The 27,524-nt window shown below is 40.6% G+C and overlaps 1 protein-coding gene across 2 annotated transcripts in view; it reads left to right on the top strand.

The window, feature by feature from the left end:
• LOC117445615 (cadherin-2-like) overlaps window positions 1-27,524 on the top strand; it is a 163,804-nt gene that overhangs the window by 23,898 nt on the left and 112,382 nt on the right. The gene's annotated exons all lie outside the window — the stretch shown is intronic.

Consider the following 27,524-nt stretch of genomic DNA (forward strand, 5'->3'; position numbering starts at 1 on the left):
GAGGCCTAGTACCAGAGCCGGTTCTAGCCAATTTGCTGCCCTAGGCGAGATTTTATATACATGTATAAAGAATAAATGAAAAATCTATACAAAATACACTACAAAAACAGAAACTTATTGACATAGGTCATATACGTCAAAATGGCTTCAAATGTATTCAGTATTGTATGAACATGTTTTTCTTTTTGGGTACCTGGCTGGCGTACCTGGCTGTACCGCTGCTATTTGTATTAGAGATGTCCCGATCCGATCACGTGATCGGGGATCGGAGCCGATCTCGTGATTTTCAAAAAATCGGGGATCGGGAGAAAAAAATCGGGGATCGGGATTTTTTTTTTTTTTAATTTAATGTTACAAAACGAAAATGACCATCTTCACGTCTTAAAGTCATCCTGAGGACTTAGTTTTGGTTTAAAATTACACAACGTCATGTATGTGTTGCTTTCTCTGGGCTTGTTTTCAGACCTGGTTGCTTTTTCTCTCAAATCTGGCAACAGAGTGGGCACAGTGTCTAATAGTAGCAGTAAGCTAACGAGAGTCTACGTTCAGCTGGTGACTCGGGAGTCGGGACAGAGAAAATGTCAGGAGTTTGGAAGTATTATAAAATTGAAAGCGAAGGCAGTGTAACAGCCAGATGCAATGCTTGGAAGGCAGAGGTTCTGCGAGGTGGAAAGAACAGAGCTACGTTCAACACGACCAATCTAATACGCTACCTGAGAAACAAACACCAACAACAACACGGCGAGTACACAGCGGCCACTCAGGTAACTGCACTGAAGCAACCGACACTTTCAGAGACTTTTAAAAGGAAAGAGAAACTGCCCCAGAACAGTGAAAAGGCCAACACAATAACAGCCAAGATAGCTGAATTCATTGCGTTGGATGACCAGCCGTTATCTGTTACCTTTTTTTTCTCTTAATGCATTGCATAAAGATCGGATCGGGAAAAATCGGTATCGGCAGATTGTCAAAATCAAATGATCGGAATCGGATCGGGAGCAAAAAAAGGTGATCGGGACATCCCTAATTTGTATATAGGGGAAACACTGCAGTTGCTTTCATGACACTAAGGCCAAGTTCAGGCATCAGTAAATAATATTTCTTTCTCAAAATCAGATATTTAAAACAAACACTCAAATATGTTTGTGTCCAGGCATCATCTACTGTGCCTATGTGTAAGAGCCATTTAGGCACATTATTTTATGGTAATGAATTATGGCTGTTTTCTTCAAGTTTGTATCTTGTTGGTCGAACGCACTTATTGTAAGTCGCTTTGGATAAAAGCGTCAGCTAAATGCAATGTAATGTAAAATGGTTTTGGAGGAAGTTGGAAAAATGTTTTGACCACACACATCTGTAAGACCGAGGGATCTTGTTTGTTTATTTGTTTAAATACCGTGCAAATGTTGCACGTTGGCAGTGGGCCGCCAGCTGATCTATTGAACCTCTCAATAAAGCGCCTGAATGGAACGAGCAAGTCTGTTCTTCAAATCTGATTTCTTGAATATACGCGAGTCAATACTCAAACTCGCCTCCTAGACTAAGTGGCCTTTGAACTTTAACTTTCTTTTGGACAATTGGCCACTACATTAAGTCAAAAACTTCCGACAACGTCGTGAGGATTACTAGCGTGTAGGAACCTACTATCACTGGAATTGTCGGATGTGGATCTGATCGTGGCTACTGGAGCCGCGGCAGAAACGAAGTGGATCTGATCGTGGCTACGTGTGGACATGGACTGCAGGCTGTCACGCCACTCTGCATGCCTTTCCGTTGGAGTTCGAGCCAATTGGTAAAACAGCTGTTGTCTTTTGTTCAGCCAAACCGGCTTAATAATGTCGGAGGACAGCGCCACTGAGGGTGCGTTTATGGTCGAAGCCCACAAGAGGGCAGCAAAACCAACGGAAAAGGCCATGGAGCAGCGGCTACAGCTCTGCATCAATGCAAGGAGAAGTAAATTAAGACAACTCACTGCCAAAATGAATGAAGTTGAGCCTTTAATGGGCAACACCTGTAACTTGATGGAAGTTATCTCAAAGATGAAACTTTTCAAGGCAATCTTGAAGAGTTTAAAGACTGTAACTGCTCAGTTGTGCTTTTTATGAATGAAGAAGAAAAGAGCCATGATCAAGAGAGCTGGTTTGAGCCTAAATCTCAGAGGTTTCAGGACTTTATTAATGAAGCTGATGTGTGGATTAATTGACTCAACGATGATGTTTCTCATATGGACAGTGTATCTGTGGTGTCAAGATCCAGTAGAGCTAGCAGGGCTTCATCCGCTTCAACAGCATCCTCAGCACGACTAAGAGAGGAAGTAAAGCGTGCAGCTTTGGAAGCCAAGGCTGCTTCGCTAAAGCAAAGTCAAGCCTTGGCAGTTAAGGAGGTACTTCTTCGGGCTGAGAAAGAAGAACTGAAAATTAAAACCGCTTTAGCAGTGTCAAACGCTAAAATTAAAATGTATGAAGAGTACGACGCACAGGATAAGAGTGATGCAATGAACACGCATTTGGACAATGCAAACACACGGCAGAAAGAAGACACACAAGAGCAAGCAGGACACAGCCATCCACTAATCCCAAGCAGTCATGTAAACCCCTCAGATAGGTCTATTTCAGCACTTGGAGCTAGACCTAAAGCACCAAAGGCTCTGGACTCAAGTACAGTGGCGACAAAGTGACTATGAAAAGGACATATGCAAAGTTATCAAGAAGCAGACTGATATAACAGAAATGCTTGTGAAACATCAACAGCTCGCCCTTCTCCCACAGCCAGGGCTCGAGCTTAAGGACGTCCCGACGTCCCGGGGCCGAAAAAAATTGTGTCGCGGAGGATAAAAAATAATTTTGGGACGAATTTTGGGACGAATTTGGGACGAGAGTTAAAATAAAAATACCCTGTTAACTCTACTACAAACGGCGATGAAAATGAAACCGACTGCACGTTTTGTGTAGCACACAGTTATTAAACCTCCTTGTCAACATAAACACACGCGCACAAAACATTTAGAAACCCGCAAAATACACACACATGTAACTACAGCTGTGCCCGCGAATTCCTGGCCCGCAAATTCGCGGGTCTAGCTATGTACTGAGTGTGTGTATTTCGCGGGGTTGAGTGATGTACAATGGCATCCCGTGGAGGAATTATGAAATGTTTTACCATTACATCACAAAAACGCACAGCAGAACCAGACCCTGGAGCGCCGGCCTCTTTATTTACTTACTCCTCTTCATCCCCTATGGGTAATAAGGCTGAGAAGAGAACTCTCCATCGTATTTAGTCCTTAGCAATATGCTGCGCCTCGGTGCGAGGGGGCGGGGCCGTTTGTAAAGGTCTCCTGACTGTGTTACAGACTGTCATCCTGGTTAGTGGTTACTCTGGGTTCTGTCTTCAGGACACAGTGTTGGATTTTTTTGTTAATTGGATGGGACTTGATTGGATTCAATATTAGAGTAATTTTCTCGTTTGTGTGTTTGTTTAAATATAGTTGATCGTTGTTTATGTGATTGAATGATTTACTCAAATAAAAAGGTTGATGAATTATCATTAGTGGTGCACGATAATTATCGGCCCGATAATTATCGGTCCGATATTAGGAATTATGACATCATCCCGATAAACCTGATAACAGTATTAATAGCCCGATAATATAAAATATATATTTTGGTTAAAAAAAAGAAAAATATACTGCGGTGTGGGTGGATTGGGATGAGGGGCGCTTGTTTTTCCCTCGGCTCTTCCCGTTTTGCCAGTACTGTGGTATTGTGGTTTAGGAAGAGGAGAGTTTTTCACAAATCCAGCGCTCCCTAACTCATGCCTGGCTGTGACGTAAATGGTGTGCGGCCGTGAAGGCAGGACAGTAAACAAACATGTCGTCGGTAGTATGGGACTATTTCAAAGTTTCAGAGTTAGATAGTTCACTTGCTATTTGTATTAACACATGCAATGCAGAAGTTCCACGAGGAGGGAAAAAGGCAACGAGCTATAATACTGCCAACCTGATTAGTCACCTGAAACATTGCCATCGATACGATGGTGTGTTATAAGCGTACGAAGACGCCTGCGCTGCTAAACTAGCGGCGAATCCAAAGCCAGCTGCAAAGGCACCGGGGCTTTTACCTATCGACGAGGCTTTTGAAAAAGGCAAGAAGTTTGCCAAGAGACGACCCCAGGGTTAGTTTTGTTCATAGTAGTAATGCTCATGTCATTTGCTCACTACTAGTCTTTTTTTTCCCACCAGGTGTGCAAAAACTACAGGTACATTTAATATATATATATTATATTATTATCGGTATCGGTCTTGAGAAGCAGGAAGTTATCGGTTTCAAATAACCAATATCGTGCATCCCTAATTATCATCTAATGATTTGTATGATGTTTTATTTATGTTAAAGGACACTTTGAATGATTTTAACTAATGATAATGTAGAAAAACTAACATTTTAAATTCGGGCCATGGACATGTTGGAAGCAGGGTCGCCTTAATGCACGGGCTGACCTGGGCTGAAGCCCAGGGGCCTACGGAGATTGGGGGCCTATCATGAGCCAATACATTTTTTTCCGGTGTTTTATTTTTATTTTTAATAAACAAAGTCTTGGCTTTCAGAATATGAAACTTTTATTTCCAAAATCACACGGTAAATACATTTTTGAAGCTTGTAAAGGGAAGATTAGAGCTCTCCCTCGCCACTCTGCTCTTCCGCAGCACCGATTCCCCTCCCTCCGCTGAAATTATGAATGTAAGGCGTATAGTAATCATAGATAACACGGCAGGGTCTGTTACAGTTTGTTTTCATCTGATTTCAAATAAACAAAGTCTTGGCTTTCAGAATATTAAACTTGTTTCGGCAAATTCAGATGATAAATACAGCTTTGAAGCTTGTAACGGCATAATTACAAGCGGAGAACGGAGTAACTTGACGTCACAGCAGGCATAACAACAGCCGGTGTTTCTCGTGAGTGGTTTCCCCGGGAAACAAACACAATACACACAAATGCAAAAATACACAAACACACACACGTATACACGCGAGCTTCCCCCAGACCAGTAATCCAAACGAAGATATCTTCCCTCTATACTATTTTGATCATTTGCTCCGTTAATCAATCAGATCGATAGATTTTTCTCAAAAATGATGACTCCGTAACAGTCAGTGGGCACCACTTAACAGCCAATCAGAATGAGGTTATGTTTCACATGTGACTTATTCAAATTGCGAGTGATTGAGTGACAGATGACTGTTGTTTAGGAGAACATTTTGGAGAAGAAAAAGTTTGAGAGTGGCGCTCGGAAAAGGAATCCTAACACTGATGTCAATTGAGCATGACATTCTTCGTGAGATGGATTTTAAGAACATCATAAAGGCTTTTTCGGAAGCACTGCTAAAGAGGTAAGGCAATGCTGCACTATTCATTGATTCCGAGGAGCCTGCAGGTTTACATGTGCATCGTTTTACATAACTAGGTTTGTGTTAATCCACCGGAGATAATGATCATTCTCATCTACTGATGCCTGGCATTGAGGACATATGTTGCTGTTCATGGTGCTGAATTAGTTGTGTGTGTGTGTGTGTGTGTGTGTGTGTGTGTGTGTTGTGTGTGTGTGTGTTGTGTGTGTGTGTGTGTGTGTGAGTGTGTGTGTGTGTGTGTGTGTGTGTGTGTGTGTGTGTGTGTGTGTGTGTGTGTGTGTGTGTGTGTGTGTTGTGTGTGTGTGTGTGTGTGTGTGTGTGTGTGGTGTGTGTGTGTGTGTGTGTGGTGTGTGTGGTGTGTGTGTGTGTGTGTGTGTGTGTGTGTGTGTGTGTGTGTGTGTGTGTGTGTGTGTGTGTGTGTGTGTGTGTGTGATCACAGAGCCTGCCGAAGCTATAAATGACTTTGATCTGTTGTTTAAATAGGGGGCCTACAAAACCCCCAGGGCCTGATGGCAGGTTAAGGCGGGCTTGGTTGGAAGACTGCTACGGCAACCCACTGAAAATTGCCACCGCTTTTGATGGAAAAGGTGCTAAAATGGCTGCAAATAAAACCAGAGGACTCACAAGCACTCAACAAGTTTTCCCTATTCCTTTTAAGTTGCAGAAATGCCCTGGAGGATGTGGATTACATGGAGGAGCTGGATAACCCTACAAATATGAGAGTTATCGTCTCAAAGTTTCCCTATAAATTCATAGAAAGATGGAGGGTGCTGGCATTCAAGATCCAAGAAAAGAGCCAAAGAAGAGTGAGATTCAAAGACCTGGTCGACTTTGTGGATAGACAAGCCAAAATCCTGGCTGACCCTCTCTTTGGTGACCTGCAGGGATCTGCTGCTGAAGCGAAAAGCAGGAACGTTTTACAAATGGGGAAAAATACCGGGAGTGAAAGGATTAAAGGAAGCATCTTTGCAACCAGTGTGACCACATCAACAGAGGAAGATAATTGCAAACCTCTGACAGTGAATAGCAGGACATCAAATAATGTTGCCTTCATGAAGCCATGTTTGTTCACGCACTATTGATTGCAGAAAATCCTCATAAAGACAAGGATTTTATATGGAAATCTGGACTATGTTTTGGATGCCTAGACTAAAGTGAAGCAGAATCTAGCACCTGGGCACATTGTTATGATCCTGGACGACAACGCCCCTTGGAGCTCGTGGATTCTGGGAAGAGCCGTGCAGACCATCACAGACTCTAAAAGGACTGTCGTAGAGTACTGGTTTAAAACAAAATCCAGTACTTTGGAGAGGCCTGTGGAAATACTTTGCCTAATTTGTGAATAGGACACTTGATTTTGCCTTTAAAAAAAAAAAAACAGTTTGTCAAAGTAAATAAATGCGTGCAAGCGTCTTTGAGTTGTAGAAAAGCACTAGGCCTAAAGGCTATAAATATTAGGGGTGTTGAAAATAATCGTTTCTACGATGCATTGCGATGCGGACGTGGACGATTCGGTCTCGATGCAGTGACGGAAGATAATCGGTTACAGAGTAGTAACGTTGCTTCCTGATTTTCCGGCCGCGGCTTTACTATAACGTTTTTTCTGTCACTTTAATATCAAATCGGTCGGTGACGCAGAGATCAGGGAACATACGTGACAGCGGCACAGCAACACGGAGCAGTCTGCTTTATCCACCAACACAAGAACACCAGTCCAGAACCGACAACAGCAGGACCCGCTCTGAATCACTCCGTGCATGTCGCTGCGGCTCAGAGACACAGGGAGGGATTTATGTTTTTCAAAAATAATCGCGTTACAATCATGTCAGGTTTTTGGTGGATTTAATTAAGTCTTGGATTGCAAAGTATGAATGTCCTCTAGCAATTTGCAGACGATATATAGGCCTACGTGTGTAAAGTTTGTGAAGGCAGGAGGAAAAAAGCTTCCGCGATCACCGTCTCCTCTCCGTTACTCCAAGCCCCGCCCCCTCCCTGAAAATAATGAGTGACAGGCTGATAGTGACCCGATAGAAACGTTGTTATTCACTTAATCACTGAGATATAATGAAGCTAATTTAATCTCATACATTCATGGGATTTATGTAACAGTAAGACAGAGAATGTAAGTGTGCACCCACATGCAGTATTTGTGTTTGTATATGCTGTTGTAAATACTCCTGTTGTCTGCTGTGTTCAGACTCAAGTCCTGTGTGTGATGCCACATTCAGGACATTGAGAATGGAACAACTTCACACACGGAGGCTAGACCTATACAATTAATTTATTTTGGTTTATAAATTAACGTCAAGACATTTATGTAATTGATTTCTGAAGCACTTTCTAAATAATAAAAAGAGAGTTCATATGTATTTACTGCATGTATGCATTGATGAAAAATAAGCCATGTGCAGTAATATAGAAAATTGAGGATGCAACGCATTGGTATGAATCGTGATGCACCGTGATGCACCGGGATATCGAACCGAATCGAATCGTTGACAGGATAATCGTAATCGAATCGAATCGTGAGACCAGTGAAGATGCACAGCCCTAATAAATATAATGTATTATTATTATTATTATTATTATTATTATTATTAGGCCTATGTGTTGGACATGTGTGGTTGGACTGTGTCTCACATAGTATTGCACGGTGTACCGATACTTGAAAGGTACCGCGATACCCTGCCGTTAAAAACGGTACGATTCCTCCGTTTCATTAGTATCGGTACTTTAAGAATGACGGGGAAAAGTACTCCCGTGAAAAAGTGCCGTTTTAATAAGAGCCGTGTGTGTTCAGCGCTCTGCTTCCACTCCCTGCACTGCAGCCGTGCCTGCAGTCCTGCTCCTCTCAAGCTGCAAGCACGTTCTAAGTCCCTCCCCTCTCTCGTGCACGCGGCCACGCGCTAGCTGCCAGAGCATGTGAGAAAACGAGAAGCATGGCTGCAAGTGGGAGTGCAACTGCCGCTGCGCCTCGGCTTGTTGACAAAAAAGATGCCAGAAGTCTGTGAACGGGCCGTTCAGGTGTTCAGAGCAGAGCTCCCGGTCGGAGCGGCAGAGCGTGATGTGCACTGAAAAGTTTTTCTGTCGCAATATTATCGTTGAGCAAACTTAACTAGCAAACTAGCATCACAATCTGCTAACGTTAGCTTTAGCCTTCGTTTTCTATTAGTTTTTTTCATAGGCTATAAACGGAGGTGGTATAAGTATATATCTTGTACTTGAGTAAAAGTAGAAGTACCAGAATGTAGGAACAATCCTGCAATCAAAATGTTCCTCAAATAAAAGTACAAAAGTATTATCATCAAAATATAGTTAAAGTAGCGACAGTAAAAGTAGAAGCACCAGAGTGTAGGAATACTCTGTTACAGTAAAAGTACTGCATTCAAAATGTTCCTCAAGTAAAAGTATTAAAGTAGCGACAGTAAAAGTAGTCATTGTGCAGATTGGTCCATTTCAGAATAATATATATTATATGTTTTATAATGATTGATCATGAAAGTGTTCTCAAAGCTGGTTAAGGTGCAGCTAGTCTGAAGTACTTTGTAGACTGCAGGGTAGCTGGTGGATTTACTCCAGGTGGAACTAAAGTCTGATTTAACACTTGATTATATCTCACATCATTCATCCAGATCTGTAGAGTAACTAAAGGGATTAAATACATGTAGTGGAGGAAAAGTACACCATGTACCTCTGAACTGTAGTGGAGTAGAAGTACAAAGTAGCAAAAGAAACATTGAAATACTTAAATAAAGTACAAGTATCTCAAAATTGTACCCAAGTAGTACTTGAGTTTATGAACTTAGTTACACCAGTGGCTATAAAGATAGAAAGACTAAGCCTTGCACAGAGGCATGAAAATACATTTTCAAAATGCTCAACAGTGCTGCCAAAATGTTAAACTCACTGCTACACAATTAAAATAAATGCTTTTATATATATTTATATTATATGTGACTCTTTGGCATTTCTGTTCTTAGTAACACTGCTGCTTTAGTTGTTCTGACTGCTAAAATCATCTCTTATTCCTCATTTTAAAGCCGATATTCCGTGTTTCCCTTTTTTTAAGAAAAGTATCGAAAAAGAATCGGAATCGCAATTCTTGACTTGGTATCGGTATTGAAACCAAAATGTTGGTATCGTGACAACACTAGTCTCACAGGCAGGTTGCAGTGTAACATCAGAGGACACTGGGCCAATTGTACATTCTCAAACTGCACCACTTAGAACTAACTAAACAATGCAGAGATTATTTTTATATAATTTTATTCAATAACCATAAGAAATTAAACAGTATGAAGTGATTTGTAAGTAGGAATACAGATTTGACTTAATTTTTTCATAAATATATTTTTCTCCCAGTTTGTCATGGGACTGATTTACCCTCTCAAAGAACCGGAATCGAGAACCGAAAATAGCCGGAATCGAAAAGCAGAACCGAAATCGTTAAAATCCAAACGATACCCAACCCTATGTGTGATGCAGTAAAATCTTACCGCTCACTTACGTTAGCGGTGTCGTAAAAAACGTGGGAAAATGTAAAATACGATGACGAAGAAGAAGATTCCAGTGGCCCCAATTTTTGTCCATTCTGGACAAGTGAAAAATGTATTCGGACAAGTAAATTGCCAAACTCACTTGTCCATGGACACGTACTCTCTAAAAACTTTTTCTCACACTGGTGAGTAATGTTCCTTAATGTATTTCCTGAGTTTCAACTTTCATATCTGTGAAAGAAGCATTGTAATCACAAAAAAGATCGGGGCAACAAATAGGAGTAGTGAGACCAGACCCGGCGGCAGACATACGGCTCTGGGCGGGCATTTGATTTACCAGGGCGGGCCCACACACACACACACACACACACACCACACACACACACACACACACACACACACACACGCCCACACACACAGACAGACAGACAGACAGACAGACAGACAGACAGACAGACAGACAGACAGACAGACAGACAGACAGACAGACAGACAGACAGACTAGAGGAGCGCACACAGGGTAGAGAGGTGGGGTGAGGTTGAGCGATGGAGAGAGAGGGAGAGAGAGAGATTGAGCGAGGCAGAGAGTAGAGGCTTCTCAATACTCAAATTTCCCCTCCTCGACTCCCCTCCTCGAGACTTAGTCCCGCCCACAGGAGATGCGAGCGGAGGACCGAGGAGGGGAACCGAGGAGAGAGGAGGGGAAGCAGCAGACGTTTAAAGAAATGAGAACTCCTCTCCTCTGAGTGGTCATATTAAAGCGACGTCCGTTCATTATTACGTGGCAACAGCTGCATCAGCTGTCGAGTGTTTTGTCATATTTTATAATCTCTGTTAGATCATCTGAACATTGTTCCCCCAGATATTTACCTTGAATTCATTGAGAGTGCGGTATAATGAGACAATAACAGGCTACAGATGCGGACACACACACACAAATATATTTATATAAATATATGCAATTTAAAGTATGAGAGCACTCTCATAATAACGTAACACAATCAGAGACTGGATATATCCCCCCCCACTCTCTCTGGTGGCTGAAATGGGGAATTGAAATTACGGGCCAAAAGTTGTATTAAAAGTAAGCAGAGGACACCAAACCAACTAAGACCTGTCTGTCCGCCGCATCTGCGCACTGTACAACACACACCTACACACTGTACCACACACACACCTACACACTGTACCACACACACCTACAGCTCCTAAAGCATAATCAGGCTACAGCCGTTGTGTATTTTATTATGCGAAGCACTAAATGGTTTTAGAAAAATATGGACTCTTTGTTTGTATATATCTACTAAACTAAAGCAAATAAAGAGAATAATGTAGGCCTGTTATACTGAGTGATATATTTTACACACTGCTCTGCTTTCTGCAGGACCTCACAGCTGTTCTCACTGTAAACATCGCGTTGCGATGAGAGCAGTTTCTAAAATAATATCCAGGGGATGCATGCAGAGCTTTCATTGGCTGAGATAAGTCCGGCCGTGTGTCACGCCTCCACCGTTCCCGGAAATGCATCCGCGGAGGAGCCGTGGAGGAACCATCAGTGTATCCTCGGTTATAGCTCCTCCAGAGAGCCTCCTCGACGCTCGATCCTTGGTCCTCGGTGTGCATTTAGAGAAATGAGACGTCCTTCAAAATGGCGCGCTGAAATTCATTTCCGGGTCACTACCGGAGGACCGAGGAGTCGAGGAGTCGAGGAGGGGAAATTTGAGTATTGAGAAGCCTCTAGTGTGTACAGCGGTCTGCTTGCGCACAGAGCCGGAGTTTTTGAGAGAACCGGCTTGAGTCAATTTCTCTTCAAAATATAATTGATTGCCAGCCTCCCTTGTCCCTGGCTGGCTTGCTAGCTTGTTGGTAACGTAAGTGATGTCTTCTAATGTGCCTGCATCTGGCGCTGAGTTGCCATATTCCTTTCATGAACCACTTCCTGATATCCATTGTTGCAGATAAATATAAATGATAATAGCCAAACTAACCTAGTAAGAGTAAACTGACAGGCTGCTGTAACGCATCTCACTCAAAAACCCACACGACTCAACCCAGTGAAAAACCAGTCTCGCGCGCAGCCTTTCATTCAGAATTTCATTCAGAATTTCATAGCAACATTTTAAAAAGATATTAAACTAATCTTTCAACATAATTTAAAACAAAAATAAATATTAGGACAAAGCCCTACAAATAACAACAATAAACATAATAATAAAACAATTAAAATATCGTATTCAGCCCTGATTAAAACAGCGGGCCCAAATCCTGGATGGGCCATGGGGCCCGCCCATGACGCCGGGTCTGGGTGAGACAGATTATTAAACAAACCACCAGAGTATCAGGGTAGGAATTTCATGGCGGCCATGGCCGTCGTTGCTCCTCGGTCTGGCCGTTATGCCCCACAAATAATTGCACGTCCTACGGCCACAATGGCCTGTGTGCGCCTCACACTGTTAAAATCTCGAAGTTGCTTTAAAAGCGTCAGAACAGTGGTTTCTGAACTGCATTATGCTGCTTTCACAACGAATATTCGCATTGCTCTAATCGATGGAGTTTCACCGCGGCTGTCAGCTGTGTATACTCCTGTCATTCAAACAGTCAAACAAATCTTTTAAAATGCGTGTTTTTTGAATGTCGGATCGATCAGTCTAAACTAACCTGTATATGCTCCGTCCAAACTCACAACAACGTCCTAAAGACAGAAATAAAGCAGCGACTGTATTCCCCATGACACAGACAGTCTGTGGTTTGTACATGTTTAACTTTTGTCCAGTTTCTGAACAGATATGAGGAGCTGTGAGCTCTGTGTGCTAACAGCTAACGGCTGATGTTTTGGTTTTCTGATTCAACGTCAGTGGCTGAGATCCTCACTGCTAATTGGCTACCGCGAGAACGCGTTACGCAAATTTGACGCTCGAGTTGAAAAAATTGATTAAAGAGACTCACGCACACGCACACACAGACTTTTGCATTTCAAAGTATTGCTTGTTCATACAGTTGAATGTTGGAGCTTGACTGTGCACTGCTGAATGATGTATGTGCAGAGTTTGACCCTTGAAGGCGGTTTCCTCTGCCCTGAAATTGAATATATTTGTTTGTTTGTAGAATTTTAGATTTTTTGTAGATAGAAAACATACCAAACACTAATTATTCAAAGTAGAGTATTTCATTTTATATACGGTAATACTAAGGAGGCATAGGCCTATATGATTATAATGTTTGACATTATTGATATTAAAAAAGTGATTTGTTTTCCATGTCATTCGTGTGTTTTTCTTATCATAAAGTGAAGTTATTTATCTGTAAGCTCCAAATCCAAATGTTTCCCTCAATGGCCTTTGTGCCCTAAAAACATGTGTGACACCAAAGGCCAAATGGCCTTGCCCCTAAAATGACGAAATTCCAAGCCTGCAGAGTATATTTAAATACTTTCATATTCAGTTTGAAAACATGCTTGCGGGCGTTCAGAAACACATCTGGGTCAAACTCTTCTCTGCCTGTGGTTTACCCGACCAAACCGGATCAATCAGCATAATATGTCTCTGTGCTGTGAGTCAGAGGCTGCAGTGATCAGTGTCATTGACCAAGCCTCAGCAGCACGCTGATCAATGCACAGTGTGTATTGGTAGAGGGGGGGCGAGAGGGGAGTGTGAGAGCTCTGCTCTCTCCACACACGTGGGTTGCTGCTTTGGATGTATTTGTTTTAAACAAAACTCTGGATTTAATTTACCCTGTGGCATTTCATTTATTAGTTTTGTTTTTAAGAATCACACCGTCTAGTGTATATTGGTGCATGCATACATAAACATAATTGAAGGAAAAAAGGTTTAAAAAAGGAGGGAATTTAGGAATATGTAAAACTAAGAAATTAATTAATTATTAATTAATTATGTTTGTAAGTTATACAACTGAATTGTTTTTTAATTTAATATGTTTTGTACATTTCTATTTATTGCTAAATCTGTATGATTTTATAATAATATTATTAAAATATATATATATTTTATATTAGTTTTTGAGTAGTGAGTACAATAGGAAAATAACAAATTACAATGAAAAAGAAAATATGTGCAATATATCAGAATTTAAAATGGAAATGCTGTGCTGTTTTAATAGATTTAGTGAACTATTTGGAACAGAACTGTTCCAAATATTTATAGGAATTTGCAAGTTTCCCAGAATGCAGTATGAGGAATGCCTCACATGGTGTGCGGTCATGTAGTGTGTATGGATATAACATTGTAAGTAGTCTTTAAAGAAACCTTCCTTTACTAATTTAAACAGCAGTTCAGTCTGAGAAAAACTTGATAAAGTAATCTCGGATATAGTTTAAAACAGGTGCTACATATGGCAATGAATAATCCGACTAAAACATGTTCCCTACTGTCATGTTTTCCAGCCTTTTGTCTGCATTGAGAGATGTGTGTTGAGTCAATATGTCCACACAGCTGTCTGCTTATTCTCTCCATACAGGAAGTATGTTTGTTATTGATGTCTGTGAAAGAGCACGTCACTGCACAGAGCACACTGCTTTTAAAGGGAAATTGCAGGCATTGAGTTTGAATGACACAGTGTTACAGACTCTCTTCCGCACCAGGAACAGTTAGTTCACAGATAGTTTACTTTGGTTCTGCTGAGCGTCGTTTCCACGGCTGCCGGTCTCATGGACCGTAGAGATGTGTACATGTAGTGCCGATCTGCTGTTTAGAAGAACAGAAGAAGCATGTGGTTGTACAGGGCAGATCCCACTGTGAACATGTGAAACTCCATGAATATGAAACAGGTTTTGCTGTCGGAAGAAATCAAGGTCAGGAAATGACTCCTTTGCTGGAAATAAATCACTTTTTTATGATTTTTAAAAAATGTATTCTGAAGGAATGTGTGAAACAGCTGACCAGCCAAACAGGCTTTTGCTTACCACATCAAAGTACCAGGCAAAAACCCTAGTATACAGATGTAACGCTTCATTTCAGACGCCTACCCGTGCGGGTCCGTGATCTGGATCTGCACGGGGTGGGCCCCTGCTGAAAAGGAAAACCCCCCGCAGGACTTGATACGCCCCCTTGATAAATACATTTAATTATAATGAAACCAGCTGCAATGGATCATGGATCCACCAGGGGGAGCCGTGATTAAAAAGCTGCCACAGTGGAACTCATGTGAAATAAACAGCTGATAGATCTACAGGTATCTGATATAGCGGATATTTGTTAAGATCCATATGTCACGGATATGATCATATTCTGTGCTAAATATGAGACATGTAATCATTTACAAAACATCACCATGTTTTTATTTAACAAAATAATGTTGTTCACGTTGGCGTAAGTACAAAACCATCGCTATGTTTTTTCATCAGGAAATGCAGCCCGGCTCAAACGATTTTCATCATCCTCACGATCATTTAATGTATCATATGTTCGCAAATTGAAATGAATGCACTAATACATGTAGTTTAATCAACTTGAGTTTACAACAACAAAAATAATCGCTTTGTTTTTATATCACATCCGACCGGAGGAAAATGCAGCACGGCTCTCACTACCGATAATCCCAATCCCACTGGCAAACAATAATATGTACAGTGTTAATAGTTTGCTGTATTATTAGTGTCTAATATTACTGCTATAACAATCACACATTGAGTTGTTGAAATCAGACCGTTTTTTTTTTTAAACGCTCTGAATGAAACGGCAGCTCTCAGGTGATCAGCTGTGTGTTTACACAATAAAATATGCATAGTAATTTAATAAATCCTTCCAACACACATTGTAAGAACAGTTCTGTTTCATATGAGTGTTGAGAGCTGTATCCACAAATCTCTTAATTTTGCCCTCAAAGTGCACCAGATTGATGCATTTAACTTCAATTTAAATAAAAACATCTTCTGTTGTAACAACAATAACATTATAAATAGTAACATAGCATGGTATTGCACATTTAGCTTTGAGTGTTACTGGCCTGAGATTTTTTTATTTCATGAATTAAGGTGACTGAGGCTTTTTAACAGATCTTTCAGTGTCCCACATTTTGCACAGAACTGTCCCACATTAGGAAAGACAACTTAGGAGAGACAACTTGGTACTAATATGTATACCATTTTTTTTTATGAGTGTAATATCTACATTTTCTCTTTTGGTTTGATTAGGACACATCCTGGGAATTTCAGAATGGTACTGGATTTTGATGTATTGTACCGGCTTCATATCGCAATATATTCCCAAAGTCTGAAATGCAAAAATATCCCACATTAGGGCTATTCATATTCTTGACGGGAAGAGCAATGTAAATGGGTGGCCATATGCATTTGAAAAGCAATATAAATCACACAGTTATTATGCAATAGGCTTTAAAAGCACCATCAATAACCATTACCTTTCTCCAATTCAAACTCTTGACGGGAAAAAAGGAAGGTGTAAATGGTTGGGCTATACTGTACTGTATACATACAAAGGTCATTAAATAAAGGTTCTTCTGGAAATGTTCACATCAGGCACCTTCAAGTTAAACAATACTACAGTAAACAATGAACACAGTAAATTATGTGGATTAAACCACATTTATTTCGTTAAAAATAAACGAAATATGATTTCCTCCAGAGTCGGCTTGAATTCATAAAGAATGCACATATGTGTTTAATCGTTAATGTCAGATATGTACTAAGTAAATACATTTGTTCCTGCTCAATATTAGATTCAACTGTATTGTTATAGCACATATTACAGGTACTGAGACAACGCAATGCAGTTTAGCTTCTAACCAGGAATCTACAGAATAAAATATAGAATGAATTAAATGATGAATAAAGAGTGAGGAGGGGTACAGTATGAATACACTAGACTATATATACACAGTAGCCCAGCCTGTGAGCAGTATGAACAGTATATTAACAGTGTGTATTAATATGCTAAGATATATAAAGTATGAAAACGGTAAGCAGTGCAAGTATAGTATAACATATATAGATATTAATTTCATGATAAACATTGTGGAACAATGATGAAAAATGTGAATGGAAGTGGCGAGGTAAAACTGACACAAAACAACAACAAACTTTTGCCGAGCCAATGGAGAGTTTCATCAGCAGCACGGGGTAAAAACCACCAATGAGCGCCCAGCTCGAGATACCAGCGAGTCGAGAGACAGAATGATATCTGCATTCTCTCTTTTGGTTTGATTAGGACACATCCTGAGGATTGTGTTTACAAAGATTGACCATACCGTTCACCAGCCCACACCCCCCATGTTGCCTATGCTGTATGTTGGGAACTCTTTGTTTAAAACTAATTGGCCATCGGAATGTGTGGAGAAAGTCTCCCAAGGGGGATAGTCACATTCCACAGCTCTCCCCCCCCCCCCCCCCCCCCCCCACAGAGAGACACAGGAAAATCACTCTTCTGGAGTGAAGAGCAGACGTAGGATGCATTTTGACAGACAAGATGGACACTAGTGTAAAAATACCCCAACAATATTACAATAAGTATACTGCATAAAGCAAGCTATATACTTTATTTGATCCAAAATATTGATGTTTGGGCAACGCCCTCTAGCAATTTGGCAACACCCCCAGCCACTGGGATCCGCTGGGCCTTTGGTTGGGACACACCCATTGGAGTCCTATCTGGAGTGCTCCATCTGTAGCAGCGCTGAGAAAGTGTGTGTGAGTGTGTGATCACATGTCTGTGTGCTTCATTGGACTTGTATGAGAAGTGTAACAAGGCAACAGTGACTGAAGCTGACAGAGCGGCGAGGGAAACAAGAGAGAGCTTCAAATCGGTGTGTGTGTGTGTGTGTGTGTGTGTGTGTGTGTGTGTGTGTGTGTGTGTGTGTGTGTGTGTGTGTGTGTGTGTGTGTGTGTGTGTGTGTGTGTGTGTGTGTGTGTGTGTGTGTGTGTGTGTGTGTGTGTGTGTGTGTGTGTGTGTGTGTGTGTGTGTGTGTGTGTGTGTGTGTGTGTGTGTGTGTGTGTGTGTGTGTGTGTGTGTGTGTGTGTGTGTGTGTGTGTGTGTGTGTGTGTGTGTGTGCAGGGTTGGGAGGGTTACTTTAAAATGTATTCCGTTACAAGTACGAGGTAACTGTAAACATTTTTAATCTGTAACCTGATCTGAGTTTCAAAATATAGAAGTAATGTAACTTCATTACTTTCCGTTACTTTTGGATTTCCACAAGATCAAATGCAAAAAAGAAAGGAACAAATGAGAAGAAAGATGAATTGAAATCTGCCCCTTTTATAAAAATGTGCTCTTTTTTGGTTTTATAATAACATAATAACATAACATAATAATAATATAATAACTGCTAGTAATCCTAACATTTTTTTAAATGTTCCAATAATTTGATTAGGTCTTCTCCCTCTGGAGTCGGTGGATGCCCCGGCGTGTCCAGGTGCGCATCATCTACGTAATTAATCATATATTTTCGATTATAAGGGGTGGAAATATGATTCAGATATCCGCAGAATCGCTGGAAGAGTAACTTTCCAGCTGTACCTCCTGTGAGACTGTAACCAGGGCACAGCAGCCAATATGGCCGCTCAAAGTAGCTTGACTTTACACTGTGTGAGATTGGTGGATTCTTGTGTCCGTCAAGTAAATCTCGGCCGGCAGCCATGATGGTCTGAAATGACCAATGGACATCGAGAAATCACTAAGGACCTACCCACCAAGTAAAAAAAAACATAAACCACGTGTCTCCCATCAGCTTACGTCTGTGAGGAGAGAGAGAGAGAGAGACAGAGAAAATGCCTAAAAAAAAAATGTTACAGTTGCCGACTTCGCTAGAGATTGTTTTCGCTAGCAGCAGTGAAGATAGAGCCTCAGAACCTGAAGCCTTCGACTCTTCAGAAGAAGAAGAATACAAAGACAACAACAAGGATCCATTCAGACATGGGTAAGTGTAAATATTACAGTAATAGTGTACTGGCAATGTGTGGGGAATACCGCGAAAATGAACAATAGAGTGGCGAAGTCACGCCCACCTACTTCCGGTCCATGGGACCTTATTTCGTAAAAATAATGCATTGAAGTCAATGGAGAGAGAAAACGTATCTTTCGATCCCGTTTGAATTTTGCCATGAATTACACATATGAAGTTTGTCAATCTAAAAAATAATTTCCATGTCAAAAAAGTCACAGTTTGTCGTAAAACTGTTGAAATATAAGACTATGAAAAATACGCAACTAGAAAGACTACAAATCCCAGAGTCGCGTAAGTGATGTCACAATGTTTTCCTCCACTAAGAGATAGCTAAGATCAGCGCCATATAGATATAATCTATCTATATGCCGCTGGCTAAGATAAGATAACTTTAACAAGATGCCTGTGTGCTTAGTACCAGGTTGTTATCATACCAGCAATGGGTCTTGCTCGTTCTTTCGCTTCCCGTCTGATGAAAGGACCAGGAGTGGCTGGATCAAGTTAGCTACCTAGGACTAGCGCGTTAGTTAGCATTACAGCCTTGTCATTTTTAAGTAACATTAAGTAACCCAACATGTTAATATGTATGTTCATATTTTGTGAACCCTTTGAAGAGTACTGTCACCGGTGTTATCATTCTATAATACACAATTTAAGCCCGGGGGAGAAATGCTAATGCTAGCATCGGCGATCGCCAATCTTTTCTACTTCATGCTATCTGCACAAATGGTTGACATTAAACATTAAAAAGACCAGGCAGTTCAGAGAGAATCAAAGGAAGGCAGGCAGGCAGCTTTGCATGACATTTTGCATTTCACAAACAAATGTGTAACTTCACAGTTTTACGACACATTTTTTTTTTTTTAACTTGCAAAATTATCTTTTAAATTGACAAACATCATATGTGTAATTCGTGGCACAAAACAGACTCTCCCTTAGCAAACGTTTACTCTGTGTTAACGTTATTTTGGTGTCTAAAAGTGAGATTACATGTGTAGATGATTCAATTAATCATTTATTCGTCCCACAACGGACACATTTACAGTGGCTATAGACATGTTTTTGCCATCGATTATTTTATCATACTGTTCTGTACAGATGAGACTTTGTCATAGATTTATTTATATGTGTGCCTGTGATTATTTTACCGTACTGTACAGATGTGACTTTGTTATCAGATGTATGTATATGTGTGTCTGTGATTTTATACTGAATGTAAAGTAACTGGAAATACCTGTGTGAGAGTGAGTGAGTGACTCCTGTCCTACCTCTCAAACTTTGAGCAACATTTTACTTGAACTTTATTTCAATGAAATTAGTTGTAATTATTGTCCTACATTTTAATTTGTTTTACAGGGATGTTTCACAGTTTATTCAGCAGCCAGAACATCCATCTGTGCCGGCCCCCAGGTCAAGATCTACTGTGGCTCAAGGGCCTTCACCAGAGCCATCACCACGAAGGACCAGAGGACCAGCTTCACTACAGCTGCCTCCACCTCCATCTGCGGCTGCCACCAGGTCAAGATACACCTCAGCACAAAGGCTCCACCACAGCCTTCACCATCAACCCAGCCAGCAAGGAGGTCTCGTGGAGGTCTCGTATAGCACTTGTACCCCCCATCTACACAGCAGCCCATGCACCATCACCCCCATCTTCACAGCAGCCAGACCCACTGTCTTGGAAGACAGACAAAGACCTTGACACTGTCTTGACATTTATAATGAATAGTTGGTTGAATGTTCTGATGTTCAATATTGTAAATAGTGAGATTTTCTAGTTTCTTATATTTATAATAAATTGTTGGTTGAAAAAAAAAGTTTGAATGCTCAATTTGTATTTGTACACAACACATGAACCTTGGTATGTAATATGAAGTCATGATTCAGTCCTAATGTATCTCAGTCCCTGCTGTGGTGAAAGTAGAGTGATAAACACCTATTTTACTAAAAATTAGAATGCATTTTTTTTCATTTCAGACACGAATTACACATTTATATACAGTGTAATATTTCACTACTTTTGTGATCCTAAGACTTTGGTAACCAAATCTAAAACACCAAAACAATTGGATGGAATTAGTACATTTGTGTTTTCACAAGAGTTTTGTCAAATGTTAAGCTTTAGAGCTACTTATCTCATCACACAGTGCTCTAAGGTGAGTAATTTGCATGTATAGCAATACCATGGATTGTCCTGCACATTTTGATACTTAACACATGGGGTGCCATGTTATTAGAAGTACATTTAAAAGGTGATTTAAGGAAACATCTACAAATCGAGAAAATACCCTTAGACTCCAGAGGGTTAATGTAACTTATTGGGAGTACAGTAACCTTGTATCATGCATGTAAATCACTCACCTTTCGGCGAAATTCGCCGTTTTGAATCCAAAATAGGTAGTTTGTGTGATTCATATAGATCTGCAATACAAATATTTTTGGGGTATGGGGGGGGGGTCTGGGACCCGGAGTAATCTGCGGCCGCGAGCTGTTATGTGCCATCATGACACGCATGGTGTTATTTTTTTATATATTATAATGCAGCGCGAGCTGTGTGCTCGAGTCTTCCTGCCTGTCAGCTCTGCTGCTCCGCGATGATGGTCTAGCTTCAGCAGCCACATTACCTACGGGTGCGGTCGTTAATATTAACTGTGCGGTCCGGAGTCACTGTGGTACAGACTGGACCGCTGGTGAACAGCTGTTAGAACGGGCCGTTCAGGTGTTCAGAGCAGAGCTCCCTGTCGGAGCGCAGAGCGTGATGTGCACTGAAAAGTTTTTCTGTCGCAATATTATCGTTGAGCTAGCTAGCTAGCATACATTGTCACTATCTGCTAACGTTAGCTTTAGCCTTAGTTTTCTAATAGTTTTTTTTTCATAGGCTATAAACGGAGGTGGTATAAGTATAGATCTTGTACTTGAGTAAAAGTAGAAGCACTCAGATCTTGTACTAGAGTAAAAGTAGAAGTACTCAGATCTTGTACATGATTAAAAGCAGAAATACTCAGATATTGTACTTGATTAAAAGTAGAAGTACTCAGATCTTGTCCTTGAGTAGAAGTAGATGTACTCAGATCTTGTACTTGATTAAAAGCAGAAATACTCATATATTGTACTTGAGTAGAAGTACTCAGGTCTTGTACTTGAGTAAAAGTAGAAGTACCAGAGTGTAGGAATACTCCGTTAGTAAACGTACTGCATTCAAAATGTTCCTCAAGTAAAAGTAGAATAGTATTCTCATCAAAATATAGTGAAAGTAGTGACAGTAAAAGCAGTGTGCGAAAAAGTACACGTCCCACCGTCCGGGACGTGTTATTTACAATATCGGACAAGTAGATCTTTTAATTGACTTGTCCGGTGGACAAGTGACGTTTTTCGCCCCGATTTATTGACAAATTATTGATAAATTCAGTTTACAAAAGGCAGAACTCATTCGCAAATTGTCTGTGTCCGCCATTGTTCGTTTAGAAATGTTAGTTTCGGTTCTGCTTGTCGATTCATAAGGAAATGCATCTCGCCGTTTTCTGTACAGTTAGACGGGGGCGGGGCGGAGCGGGGTGGGAAGTGTAGCACAGTGGCAGGGTTGGGAAGCAAAATTCGGTTTCGAGTAGGAACAAATAACAATTGTCCGGTACCGGGATTAATAAGAGTTGTGAGGACAGGAGGCGGAGCCCCGCGGACCGCAGCTCTCTCTCTCTATGCTCCGTATCAGCTGATCACTGCACGTTGCAGCTCAGCGTCTCTCTATCTCTCTCTTTCTACACACAGCGGATCCGCTGCCCGTTTAACAGCCTCATCGTTGTCAAACTTTCTTATGTTCTTTCTAACACGTAATGAAGGTTATTAAGCGTTTTAGCTCCTGTGTCGTTAATGTTGACCGCCATTTCCTTTATGAAGTGAAGCAGCCTCCCTGTCTGTCCTCGCGCTGTCCTCACATCCCCGGACCCCCAGACTCGGAGGAGCACAGGGATGTCATGTTAGTATTGTTTATGAAGCAGGGTATAGAAAGTACATTATTGAAATGAAAATACTATTTATTTACTTTTACAAACAGTGATTAGCTGGGCAGCTGCAGCATGTGTATTGCAGGACATGTGTATGCGCTTTGAGTTGTAGAAAAGCGCTAGGCCTATAGGCTATAAATATAATAATAATAATAACTTTATTTCTATAGCACCTTTCATGCAGGGGATTGCAGTTCAAAGTGCTTTACATCAGTAAAAAACAAGACATCAAATCAGTGTAAAACAAGCAGCAAGAGCAAAAAGTGGGATAAAATAATTAAAAATAAAAACATGGGGAATAAAACATAGAGAAATAGTGCAATGTCAATCACAGGGAATAGTGCAGTATAATAGTGTAAAAATGCTTTGGTAAAGAGATGACCTCTAATAGACCTGCATCTGATGATCGCAGTGTTCTGGCGGGTGTGTAGTTTATTAGAGAGTCAGCAATGTAGCTGGGTCCTTGTCCATTTAGAGCTTTGTATGTAAGGAGAAGCACCTTCAAATCAGTTCTGAAAGTTACAGGAAGCCAGTGTAGAGTAGCTGAGACAGGACAGTGTGAGAAAAAGTTTTTAGAGAGTACTTGTCCATGGACAAGTGAGTTTGGCAATTTACTTGTCCGAATACATTTTTCACTTGTCCAGAATGGACAAAAATTGGGGCCACTGGAATCTTCTTCTTCGTCATCGTATTTTACATTTTCCCACGGTTTTTACGACACCGCTCAACGTAAGTAAGCGGTAAGATTTTACTGCATTACACATAGGGTTGGGTATCGTTTGGATTTTAACGATTCCGGTTCTGCTTTTCGATTCCGGTTATTTTCGGTTCTCGATTCCGGTTCTTTGAGAGGGTAAAAATAAGTCAAACTGGGAGAAAAATATATTTATGAAAACATTAAGTCAAATCTGTATTCCGATTTACAAATCACTTCATACTGTTGAATTTCTTACGGTTATTGAATACAATTCTATAAAAATAATCACTGCATTGTTTAGTTAGTTCCAAGTGGTGCAGTTTGAGAATGTACAATTGGCCCAGTCTCCTCTGATGTTACACTGCAACCTGCCTGTGAGACAGAGTCCAACCACACATGTCCAACACATAGGACATAACCTAATAATAATAATACATTATATGTATAGCCTACAGTATAGGCCTAGCGCTTTTCTACAACTCAAAGACGCTTGCACGCTTACACATGTCCTGCAATACACATGCTGCAGCTGCCCAGCTGCTCACTGTTTGTAAAAGTAAATAAATAGAATTTCCATTTCAATAATGTACTTTCTACACCCTGCTTCATAAACAATACTGACATCCCTGTGCTCCTCCGAGTCTGGGGGTCCGGGGATGTGAGGACAGCGCGAGGACACAGACAGGGAGGCTGCTTCACTTCATAAAGGAAATGGCGGTCAATATTAACAACATAGGAGCTAAAACGCTTAATAACCTTCATTACGTGTTAGAGAAAGAACATAAGAAAATTTGACAAAGATGAGGCTGTCAAATAGGCAGCGGATGCGCTGTGTGTAGAAAGAGAGAGAGACGCTGAGCTGCACCGTGCAGCGATCAGCTGATACGGAGCATATGAGAGAGCTGCAGTCCGCGGGGCTCGGCCTCGCCTCCTGTCCTCACAACTCTTATTAATCCCGGTACCGGACAATTGTTATTTGTTCCTACTCGGAACCTAGTTTGAACCCGGCCACTGTGCTACACTTCCCACCCCGCCCCGCCCCACCCCCGTCTAACTGTACAGAAAACGGCGAGATGCATTTCCTTAGGAATCTACAAGCAGAACCGAAACTAACACTTCTAAACGAACAATGGCGGACACGGACCATTTGCGAATGAGTTCTGCCTTTTGTAAACTGAATGTATCAATAATTTGTCAATAAATCAGGCCGAAAAACGTCACTTGTCCGCCGGACAAGTCAATTGAAAGATCTACTTGTCCGATATTGTAAATAACACGTCCCGGACGGTGGGACGTGTACTTTTTCGCACACTGCAGGACTAACGTGTTCCCTCCTTTTGGTATTCGTCAGTAGTCTAGCTGCAGAGTTTTGAATGAGCTGGAGTCTAGCTTTCTTGGGGAGACCAGTGAATAGTGCATTGCAGTCGGCTAGATATAAAAGCATGAATTATCTTCTCTGCATCATTGTGATTTATGAATGGTCTTAACTTCGCTATGTTTCTGAGATGAAAGAAAGCTATTTTGGTCACTTTGTTTAAATGGGCGTTAAAGTTCAAATCTGAGTCCAGGATGACACCGAGACTTGTCACCTCCGGTTTAATCCAAGTGGTTAAACTTCCTAGATTATTTGTTAGCATCTCTCTTTTTGAGATAATAATAATTTATTATTATTATTATTATTATTATTATTATTATTATTATTATTATTATTATTATTAGGCCTATGTGTTGGAGATGTGTGGTTGGACTCTGTCTCACAGGCAGGTTGCAGTGTAACATCAGAGGAGACTGGGCCAATTGTACATTCTTAAACTGCACCACTTAGAACTAACTAAATAATGCAGAGATTATTTTTATATAATTGTATTCAATAACCGTAAGAAATTCAACAGTATGAAGTGATTTGTAAATAGGAATACAGATTTGACTTAATGTTTTCATAAATATATTTTTCTCCCAGTTTGTCATGGGACTTATTTACCCTCTCAAAGAACCGGAATCGAGAACCGAAAATAACCGGAATCGAAAAGCAGAACCGGAATCGTTAAAATCCAAACGATACCCATCCCTATGTGTGATGCAGTAACATCTTACCGCTCACTTACGTTAGCGGTGTTGTAAAAACCGTGGGAAAGTGTAAAATACGATGACGAAGAAGAAGATTCCAGTGGCCCCAATTTTTGTCCATTCTGGACAAGTGAAGAATGTATTCGGACAAGTAAATTGCCAAACTCACTTGTCCATGGACAAGTACTCTCTAAAAACTTTTTCTCACACTGTAAAAGTAGTCGTTGTGCAGATTGGTCCATTTCAGAATAATATATATGATATGTTTTATAATGATTGATCATGAAAGTGTTCTCAAAGCTGGTAAAGGTGCAGCTAGTTTGAATGACTTTGTATACTGCAGGGTCGCTTGTGGATTTACTCCAGGTGGAACTAAAGTCTGATTCAACACTTGATTAGATTTCACATCATTCATCCACATCTGTAAAGTAACTAAAGGTATTAATACATGTAGTGGAGTCAAAGTACACCATTTACCTCTGAACTGTAGAGGAGAAGAAGAACAAAGTTGCAACACATTGAAATACTTAAATAAAGTACAAGTATCTCAAAATTGTACCCAAGTATAGTACTTGAGTTTATGAATTTAGTTACTTTACACCAGATGCCATAAAGATAGAAATACTCAGCCTTGCACAGAGGCATGACAATAGATTTTCAAAATGCTCAACAGTGCTGCCAAAATTATAAACTGACTGCTACACAATTCAAATAAATGCTTTTATATATTTCTATTAGATGTGACTCTTTAGCGTTTCTGTTATTATTAACACTGCTGCTTTAGTTGTTTTGACTGCTAACATTCTCTGTTATTCCTCATTTTAAAGCCGATATTCCGTGGGGTCGGGGGGCTCGGGTCCTTGTCACCTGTTCCATACCTGATGAGTTTGCATCCCTGATAATACTTAGTAAGGAGGCCATAATATTTTTGACTCATGGCTGAAGTTAAGCTTCTCCAGCTCTCCCCAGGTTGGCAAAAAAAATGCATCTCAAAATGCATCAGATTGATGCTTTAAAATATGGAATATTCAACATTTTCTTCCGGGGGAGCATGCCCCCGGACCCCCCTAGAGGGATAATATCCTTCTCACCTTTTTCACCCCTGACCCGTTTTCATGCCTGTTGTATACTGTATAAAAAAAGATCCTCATTCATATTTTCCAATTATAATGTGAATAATGTTTTTTAATTATCGTTCCCTCTTATATCGTAATCAACATCGCCATTGCAATATCAGTCAAAAAAGAATCACACTTAATTCTTTTTTCAAAGTTTCACAGCCCTGTAAGGAATGAGTGTCTGCAGTTCTTAGAGCATGATAATCAATTATTAGACAGTTCTGAAAACTAGCTTTTTTTCTAATACATGTTTTCAAATGAAAAAGGTTTCTTTTTTTTCAGCCTATGTTTTGATAGTGTTGCTCTCTCTGTAGCTGGGGCTCTTTGGAAGATCATTGGAGGACCTGTGTAGGGGGTCTTTGCTGGGGTACAATCTGATGGCTCTGGGCGCTGTTAATTATTTAATTGGAGCAAAGGAAGGCTGCATTATTAATGAGAGGATGGAGGGGGAGATAGATCATTACAGATAGACAGAGTGTCTGGGGGATGGGTCGTGGAGGAAAGGAGGTTAGAGTGCGAGACAGGAAAAAAAGATAGTAGCTTTGATTGATTATATATTACAAAGACCGTTGTTTTCAGTACTTTAAAAAGTGTATTTCTCTATCCATCTCTTGCTTCGAACAAAACTCCAAAAAAGTCAGTCGGTTCACTGGATCTGGCTCAAAGTAATTTGCCGAACACAAAAAATGTAGTTTTGGGTATGGAACCTCATTACTTTTTGAGTGAAGTGTCTGAATCTTAAAATGTACTTTCTTCAATCGATCCATTCATCCATGTAGCTAGCTAACGGTCGCAAATTAGTTATTATTAGTTAAGGCGAGACA

The sequence above is a fragment of the Pseudochaenichthys georgianus genome, chromosome 4 (genome assembly GCF_902827115.2).
Source record: "Pseudochaenichthys georgianus chromosome 4, fPseGeo1.2, whole genome shotgun sequence".
Lineage (NCBI taxonomy): Eukaryota > Metazoa > Chordata > Actinopteri > Perciformes > Channichthyidae > Pseudochaenichthys > Pseudochaenichthys georgianus.